Source organism: Amphiprion ocellaris, chromosome 8 (genome assembly GCF_022539595.1).
Source record: "Amphiprion ocellaris isolate individual 3 ecotype Okinawa chromosome 8, ASM2253959v1, whole genome shotgun sequence".
Lineage (NCBI taxonomy): Eukaryota > Metazoa > Chordata > Actinopteri > Pomacentridae > Amphiprion > Amphiprion ocellaris.
The window spans coordinates 10,379,279-10,389,157 of record NC_072773.1 but is presented as its reverse complement, the minus strand read 5'-3'; the positions used below and the strand labels follow the sequence as shown (position 1 = coordinate 10,389,157).

Genomic DNA, 9,879 nt, shown 5'->3' with positions numbered 1-9,879 from the left:
GCACAGTGGAAACACTGAAATGTCATTTTGTGTGTAATGGTAGCTTTTATAGAGCTCAGGATTCATCCATAGAAGCTTTAGTACAAATAATCCCACAGAATAAACTTGAAATCTGTGTAGAACAGTTGACCTGTAGGATGTGTAGAGCACAGAGCATAATTTACTTTTAGTTCCTGTCTAAAAGAAGGTACCACTGCTGTGCATTAATGTGCACATCTCTCTCAGTTTAAAGAAACACTTGTCTTTTGTGCTGCTGTGTGATGCTGCAGATGTTTATTGAAGTCAAAGGAAAGAATCTGAACTCTTACCTGAATGAGGACATCTGTGGTGGGGAGTGGTCCACCTTCAGTCATCTCCCTCTTCATAAAATCCACACTCGGACCACTGCACAACGCTGGACTGTTGAATGTAGCATAATAGCAAATTTCCCAGCTTGGTGGCACCAAGTCCTGGTTAGTTTCTCCAGTAAATATACAGTCATGGAAAAAATAATTAGACCACCCTTGTTTTCTTCAATTTCTTGTTCATTTTATTGCCTGTTACAACTAATGTACTAAGGTACACTTGTTTGGATAAATACAATGATAACAAAAATAGTTCATAAGAGTTTAATTTAAGAGCTGATGTTTAGCCATTTTCCATGGTTTTCTTGATAACCAAAATCACTTAATTTCTTACATCAATAGCTATGGCATTTTACTGCCAAAAACAGCTTTTAGGCTTTCCATGTTTTCTTTTCTGTCTGTTTTAGTCACATGATACACACAGGAATTAGTACTTGATTACATAACCATTGTTTCTGATGACTGCAGTCATGTGTCTTGGCATGCTCTCCACCAGCTTCTGACATTGTTCTGCTGTCACAGCAGCCCATTCCTGTTGCACAAATTCAAACTAATTTGCTTTGTTTTTGGGCTTGTGGTTCTCCATTTTGGGTTTGATGATTTTCCACAGGTTTTCAGTTGGATTTACATCTGGTGATTGAGCAGACCAAGGCATGGTTGGAGTGTTCTGGTTCCCCATCCAGGCTTTAACTGACCTTGCCGTGTGGTAAGGGGCATTGTCTTGTTGGAAAATCCAGTCATTGGAGGCAGGAAAGAGTTTTCCAGCTGATGGAAGAAGACTGTTTTCAAGAGTACCCTTGTACATGTCATCAGCAGTCCTATCCTTGTGATCCCCAGCAAAGAGTAACCTGGCTGTTCTCTGCCTTTTATTAATGAAGGGCTTCTTCCATGCCCTGTGTGACTTCAGATCAGCTTCAGGAAGTCGGTTTCCAACTGTCCTTGCCAAACAAGTCACATTTCTCCACAGTGCCCACTCATTTTTAAGGTCCCTGGAGGTCTGATGACGATTCCTGACACAGAAACGGATGAGTGCAGGTCTCGTGAGGTAGAAAGATGTTTCCTGCTGCAACTAGCTAGCAGTTTGTTAGTACCATGTTGGGCTTGGTTTTTCTTGTTGAAAAGAACGGCTGTCTTGGAGATCTTCAGTTTTTTCGCTACCTGTCTCTCACTCATGCCAATTTCCAACAGTGCCAAGATGGCTGCCTTTGTGGCTTCACATAATTCTTTAGTTTTAGGCATTATGTGAGAGCTGACAACTTCTGAGTTGTGCTACAGCTTGAATGTAAGCAGGAAACCAATCTAGGCCTTTGCAAGTGCAGTGCTGCTTATGACATGAAATGACCTCTTATTTACCTTGGGAATACAGTTAAGTTTAAGCATATCAAATAGGACATAAAGTATTATGTAACCAGCTGCATTTTTTGTCGTGTTCATTGTATTCTTCAGGTAATATACATTTAGTGGTACTAGGCACTGAAATGAACAAGAAGTTGAAGAAAACAAGGGTGGTCTAATATTGTTTTTCATGGCTGTATATTTGCTTACAAAAGATTAAGTCTATCTGTTGTTGGCTAGTTCATGCTGTACTATTTTGTCCTGTCTCGGCTTCCTTAGACATTTCCGTGTTCATGAACTTTCTCCTTTGTAGTTCTCGTTTGTAGTCAATCAACTGTCTTCCCTAGTCACATCAGTTCCCCTTTTTCATCATCAGCGTGTGTGTGATTCTGTGTATACATTCATTGCTGTAAATAAATATTCCTGTTGTTTCAACCATCTGTCCGCTGTGTTTTTGTTTCTGTGCTTGAGCCTCTGATAGTATATGTTTTTCTCCAGTAAAATGAAAAAAAAATGCCTTTCATCGAAACATGGTAAGCATGAAGCAATGTGACATTTAGTAGTTGTATTTTATGTTCTTTTCGGCACCAGTTCCAGCATGTCCAGTCTCTTTCTAGCCACACCCAACAACTCAACTACTCCTAAAGGCACACTCATCAACTAATTTACAGCCCAACAAAACTAATGCTACATCATGCACTCTTTGTTCACACACCCTTTTCTGTTTGTAGAAGGTGTGCTTTGCCTCATTTATTTTTCATCTCCTAATGGCTAAGCAAGTCTCACACGTATGGCGCTTATCTCTGATATAGTCACTGAGCAGCGTTTAATGTTGTGCTTCTGAGGTGAAGTAACACGGAAGTGCAATGCTGTTTATTTTTTTAAGAGTTTTTTTGACAAGATACATCACGTTTTTGTTGGTCAAGCTGACTTCTGAATTTTAATGAGGGTTTTCTTCTCCTTTGAAAGATTTTATCACACATGATGAAGACAGTGGAATTGAATGCTAGCTGAGTGAGCAAACCAGTTCCTTGCCTTGGTGAGTGATGACAAATGTTGAATTCACTGCAAGAAGGAACAAAAGTCACGGAAACAAACTGTTGTGACTTATGTGAACTGACACTACCAGTCAAAAGTCTGGACACACCTTCTGATTTCATGATTTTTCTGCTTTGCACACTCTATTGATGCATTCTCTTGATGAGCTTCCTGACGTAGTCACCTGAAATGGTTTTGACAGTCTTGAAGGAGTTCCCAGAGATATTGAGCACTTGTTGGCCCTTTTATCTTCACTCTGCGGTCCATCTCATCCCAAACCATCTGGACTGGGTTTAGGTCAGGTGACTGTGGAGGCCAGGTCATCTGATGCAGCACTCCATCCCGCTCCTTCTTGGTCAAATAGCCGTTACACAGCCTGGAGGTGTGTTTGGGGTCATTGTCCTGTTGAAAAATAAATTATGGTCCAGGATGCTGTGGTAGTCATGCTGGTTCAGTGTGCCTTTAGTTTTGAATAAATCCCCAACGGTGTCACCAGCAAAGCACCCCCACACCATCACACCTCCTCCTCCATGCTTCACGGTGGGAACCATGCATGTAGAGACCATCCGTTCACCTTTTCTGGTTTCACAAAGACATGGCAGGTGGAACCAAAGATCTGAAATTTGGACTCATCAGACCAAAGCACAGATTTTCACTGGTCTAATGTCCATTCCTTGTGTTTCTTGGCCCAAACAAATCTCTTCTGGTTGTTGCTTTTCCTTAGTACTGGTTTCTTAACAGCTATTTGACCATAAAGGCCTGATTGGTGCAGTCTCCTCTGAACAGTTGATGTAGAGATGTGTCTGCTACTAGAACTATGTGTGGCATTTATCTGGGCTCTAATCTGAGGTGCTGTTAACTTGCCATTTCTGAGGCTGGTGACTTGGATGAGCTTATCCTCGGCAGCAGAGGAGACTCTTGATCTTCCTTTCCTGTAGCAGTCCTCATGTGAGTCAGTTTCATCGTAGCACTTGATGGTTTTTGCGACTGCACTTGGGGATACATTCAAAGTTTTTGCAATTTTCCCGACTGACTGACCTTCAGTTCTTAAAAGTAATGATGGACTGTTGTTCCTCATTACTTAGCTGATTGGTTCTTGCCATAATATGGATTCTAACAGTTGTCAAATAGGTCTGTCAACTGCACACCAACTTAACTTCTGCACAATACAACTGATGGTCCCAACCCTATTAAGAAGGCAAGAAAGTCCACTAATGAACCTTGACAAGGCACACCTGTGAAGTAAAAACTGTTTCAGGTGACTGCCTCATGAAGCTCATTGAGAGAATGCTAAGAGTGTGTAAAGCAGTAATCAAAGCAAAGGGTGGCTATTTTGAAAAATCTAAAATACAAAATATGTTTTGACTTATTTCACAGTTTTTTGTTAACATAATTCCATATGTGTTCAGTCCTTGTTTTGATGGATTCAGTGAGAATCTACAATGTAAATAGTCATGAAAATAAAGAAAAAATGAAGTGTGTCCAAACTCTCTTGACTGGTAATGTGGATTCACAGTGGACAGCAAATATGTTTTGTTTTGTTTTGTCTTTTTTTGTAAGAGTGATGAGTGATATACAAGTAAAACTATGTGCATGTAGACACAGTTATTTCATGTATTTAGATCTGGATCAATGAATCAAACTTTGTGGCATGGTTGTTGCTGCCAGACAGGTTGGTTTGACTTTTTTGAAGACAGCTGGGGCCCGTTTCACGAAGCAGGTTTAGTGAAAACTCTGAGTTTGTTAACCCTGAAATGAGGGAAACTCAGAGTTTTCCGTTTCACAAAGCGAGGTAACTCAAACCCGAGACAGAGGGGTAACTCTAGCCTGTTTCACAAAGAGGGGTAACTTAAACTCTCGGTCAGTTACCGTAGTAACAGACTCTCTGACTCTAACCTGGTCGGGACCAGGTTTTACTCAGTAAACCTCGAGTTTCTCTCAGTCTCCGCCCTCTTTCAGTCACACACGCCATTTCATTTCCTCATTCATTCAGTCAACTGGCGAGTTTTGGCGAAGTCTAGTTCTGCCGTGTGTCAAAATGACGTCCTTTTATTAACGATCCAGTAGATGAAGGAGCAGAATTACTGCACAGAGAATTAAATATTCGTCGGGAGATTGTTATCAGACCGCGCATAGATGTTCTCGCATTTCCGGACAGTTATCTTTTTGAACGGTACCGTTTCACATCACAATCCATAACCTACATCCACAACCTACTCCGTCCTTACATTTACAACATCACCAACCGCAGTCATGCTCTAACGTCCCAGCAGATGTTGTGTGTTGCGCTGCGGTTCTTTGCAAATGGGAGTTTTTTATACAACGTCGGAGATGCAGAGCACCTCAGTAAGACAACTGTATGCAGAGCGGTCACAAAACTGTGTCTGGCCCTGAAACGACTTTTACCATCTTTGTGGTTTTCCCTGGACATGAACCTGTCAGAGCCATCAAGGAGGAGTTCCACAGGATTGCAGGTGAATGATGTTGAGATCTGTTAAATTAATTTTAAATCATATCCAGTTAATGACATTGTGCTGCAACCTCAGACTGTGATTAGTAAATTTAATTTCTTTTAGGATTTCCCAGTGTGATTGGCTGCATTGATGGCACACACATCCCCATCAAAGCTCCCAAATATAATGAAGCTGATTATGTGAATAGGAAGTCCATTCACAGTATAAATGTGCAGGTAGGTTAGAGGTAGATTGACTACGGTTTCAAAATGTTAAAGACTGCATCATAGTTCAACATCTGTCATTCTCTGCACTGTCAAGATCATATGTGATGCTGCATACATCATTTCTAATGTGGAGGCCAAGTGGTCTGGATCTGTTCATGACTGGAGGATTTATCATGAGTCTAACCTGAGCAACAGACTGCAACGTGGTGAGCAGCCTAAAGATTTTAACAATATAATTCACTTGTCTCCCTCCTTAAATATACTCCAATGTATCCACTATACATTACAGGAGAGTTTGATGGCCTTCTGCTGGGTGACAGGGGTTACCATGCCAACCCAGGCTGATGACCTCATACCCTGACCCTGAACCAGACCCCCAACAGAACTTCAACCAGGCTCACTGCAAGACGAGAGCCTGGGTGGAGATGACCATAGACCTGCTGAAAGCCTGTTTCCAGTGTCTACATCACCTCAGGGTGACTCCTGAGAGGCCTGTGATATTATTGTGGCATGTGTTGTTCTTCATAATATTACCACTATTAGAGGAGAGCAACACTCTGCCCTACAAACTGAAGACCCAGATGATGACCTCATCCACCTGCCAGCTATCCAGGACAGCAGAGCAGTCAGAGACACCATATGCCATAATCACTTTAGAGTTTAAGTCACCATCATCACCACCACACCAAATAAAGACATGATACACATTTCATTTGGTCTTCTTTATTTCCTACAAATAAAAGAGCTAGTTTAGTTCATGTTCCAGTAGTTAACATAATTCACCTGTGACCTGCACCCACCTCTAACTTGTGCTCCAGTATTTCAATTTCCAGATCTGCCTTCTTAATCTGGTGGTCCAAGTACTGCATTTCTTTATCTGTTTTTTGTATTTTTCTCAGCAAGTGGATTTTGTATATTTGTTTTACTGGTAACTGGGAATACATAGAGGACATTAAATTATACAGTTGCACATGAATTCCATGGACTGAACCTCTGGTGTTTACTGAACATCCATCTCACTGTGTCAATCTGTGCAGTGGAAGTTGAGGGAGTATCCTGCTGCTGTCCAGCCATGCTCTGTTAAAAAGGATGAGAATGTGCAATACTTCAGTGTAGGCTAAATGCCACACTCTATATTCCACCAGAATGTTCAGAAATGTGAATGGGAAGAGAACTATCAGTAACATACCTCTGTATGCCTTTCTGGATCCCTCTCTGTAAAGGCAGCAGACACAGTTTCATCCTCTTCATCCTAGATGAGTGATATGTTTCAGTAGACTTAAACTACCATTTGGCTAAATCTTTGGAGTATTGCCTACTTACAGTTACAAGGTCTGTTGTGGTGTGAAGGGGCTCCACCAGGCAGATAGTACCATCACAATCTGTTGGGCGAAAAGAAAAAAAGACCCAAAAGACAAATGAATATTTGTATGAATATGCTTGAAAACATTCCATATATACATATACATGGGCTACACACACAGAGACATTACATTTTATAAAAGCACTTGTGTCTTGGGATGTGGTCTCAGAGGATGAGCTCCCTCCAGGGATTCCCTCAGCCACTGGCCTTCCCAAATTCTGGCTTAGGACCAGCTCCTCTGCTTCCGTTAGAGGTGGTGGTGCTGGGCCACCTCCCTTTTTACAGGCATCTCCTTTCTTTCTGTTGGCTGAGTAGAAGTATGTGTTAGTTTAAATAGGCTTAATTGTTTAACAGAACATGATATGGATGCAGACATTTAGGCTATGTGCGGGGTAAAACCACTGCACAGACAAACAGCCACCTAATATTTAGGCTACTTTACAACGTAAAACATGATCAAAATGAGGTAGCTCCATGAGATTATGCCGACTTCTTACCTGTTTGAACAATGTTTTTATATTTCATCTTCAGCTGCTGCCACGTGCGCTTCACCCCCGCGGGATTGCACCTAAATGAAATAACTTAATAGTCTTCCCCTGTAATATTATCGTGATTTAAACTTACACATTGACCCGGGCAGCAATGTTCTCCCACGGCGTCTACCTCTCTTTTGCAGCTGCAGGTGCTGCACTTCTTTCTAAAAACGTGTTCAAATCGCTATATAAGCGCATTAAGATTTCCAATTCAAACGGTGTAGTCCTCCGCTTCCTCGTTGCCATGGTGACTCGTCGAATCGGCGCTCCATTGATACTGGCTTTTCAGAGTTGTGGTGCACGCGCTTAACTCCGGGTGAAACTACTCTGAGTTGATTTAACCAACTCACATCACCCGTTGTGAAACCGAAAACTCAGAGTTTTCTATCTCAGAGTAGATCAACTCAGAGTTCAGGGTTAAACTCAGAGTTTGTTGAACCTGCTTCGTGAAACGGACCCCTGATCTACTGTGTTTTTTTACACATGACAACCTCTAGGGTTTACAGAAAATGGTCCAAAAAAAGAAAATATCCTGTAAGCAGCAGTCCTCTGAATGAAAATACCAAGGCCAAGGAGAATGACCAGACTGGTTCGAGATAATAGAAAGGCAACAATAACTCCAAACACCACTGGTTACAACCAAGGAATGCAGAATACCATCTCTGAACACACAACACGTGAATCTGTGAAGCAGATGGATTACAACAGCAGAAAACCACACCTGATACCACTCCTGTCAGCTAAGAACAGGAAATTGAGGCTACACTTGAAACAGGCTCACCAAAGCTGAACAATAAAAGTTTAGAAAATGTTGCCTGGTCTGATGAGTTTCGATTTCTGCTGCAACATTCAGATGGTCAGAATTTGGCATACACAACATGAAAGCATGGATCCATCCTGCCTTGTATCAGCTGTTTAGGCTGGTGGTGGGGGTGTAATGGTGTGGGAGATATTTCCTTGGCACACTTTGGGCCCCTTAGTAGCAATTGAGCATCGTTTAAAAGAAATCACCTACGTGAGTATTGGTGCTTGGGATGTGGTGGAACGGGAGATTGGCATCATGGATGTGCAGCCAACAAATCTGTGGCAACTGCATGATGACATCATGTCAATATGGACCAAAATCTCTGAGGAATGTTTCCAACACCTGATTGAAAGTATGTCATGAAGAATTAATGCAGTTCTGAAGGCAAAAGGAGGTTCAGGTAAGGGTTAGGGTTAAGGCCTGAGAGCCTGAGGGTTCTGTGTAGTATCTAGGCTGTTCCTAGTTCCACTGCAATCTTCTGGACAGAGATCTCAGATACTCTTCCTAGGATCTGCTGAAGCCACTTTCCCAGTTTGGGGGTTTCAGCTTCAGCAGATTGCAGAGCCAACGTCGGTATATACATGTATAAATTAGTGGTGGGACGCGATTTTAAAAAGTAATCTAATTAATTACAGAGTTGTAATTAATTAATCGCAATTAATCACATTGTCAAATAGCAATATTTGACACAATAAGTAATTATTTTCAATTCAAATAAATTTTGGTTGACAGTTGAATCAATGAATAGACATATATGTGTTTATATTTTAAATTTATAAAATGAATACAATTTTAAAATGGGACATATAGAAAAAAAAGTGATGTGGATCATTTAAAGCCTGGATTTAGTTTGTTTTTTTTTTCCACTGTATGGCACATAAAAGTACTTCAAGGACCTCCAAAAAGTAGAAAATCCTTAGATTCATTCTCTTTTCATAGTTTCTGGGTCTGATAAATGGTGCGATTTTGATGGTTCTTTTTTTCTTTTAGAAATATCTTTTTTTTAATTTATAAACAAAAATATTTTTTCATAAACTAAAAGTTTAGAATTGTTAAAAGACAGACATTTTTGTGGTTGAACTTACCACTCTGCCGAGGATCCGCCTCTGTGGCAGTGTAATATCTGAAACCACAAAAATGTTTGTTTCATTTCTTTTTATCTGCATTTTTCAACTGTCTGCTACATTCACAGATTACTGCAAACTCAAAATGCAATTATAGCGATTATATTCAGCATTGTATGACTTTTTGGAAAAGAAAGCACTTTCAGTGTCTTCTAAAGTGGTCTGTTATGGGATGGCTACACCATTAGCTGTTAGCAGGACTGTCGTAGCTAACGTTAGCTCTGGTGCTAACAGCAACATGTTTTACATTGAAGTGATACCGTCGGCTTGAAGTGCTGCGGTGATCAGAAAACTCTTTGTTGCACAATTTGCAAACAACCAGGCTTTTATCCACTGTCACTGTCACTTTTAAAATCCCCTTCACTGTGGGAAACAATAACATTCAGCGGATTAGCCATTTTCATGAGTCTGCTTGTCTCCCTGCATGCTAATATCGCACCAAAACAATTCCTCTGTTATTATTTTTCAAGAACATTGTTGCTGCATCCTTGGTTAGCGCTGACAACAAAGACGATTGCAATTTGTTTAAATCCAGAAGACAGACTGCAGCTAAAATATTTTTTTCTGTTTTTAAAGAAAAATCCCTATTAAATTCCAAAAATAAAAACAGAACATGGTTTAACAATTCTATATGTCTTAATAAGGTAAAATGTAGAT

At 40.7% G+C, this 9,879-nt stretch overlaps 1 pseudogene; it reads left to right on the top strand.

Moving 5' to 3' along the window:
- Nucleotides 1–4,768: 4,768 nt before the first annotated feature.
- Nucleotides 4,769–6,373, top strand: LOC129349542 (putative nuclease HARBI1; annotated as a pseudogene).
- Nucleotides 6,374–9,879: the final 3,506 nt, after the last annotated feature.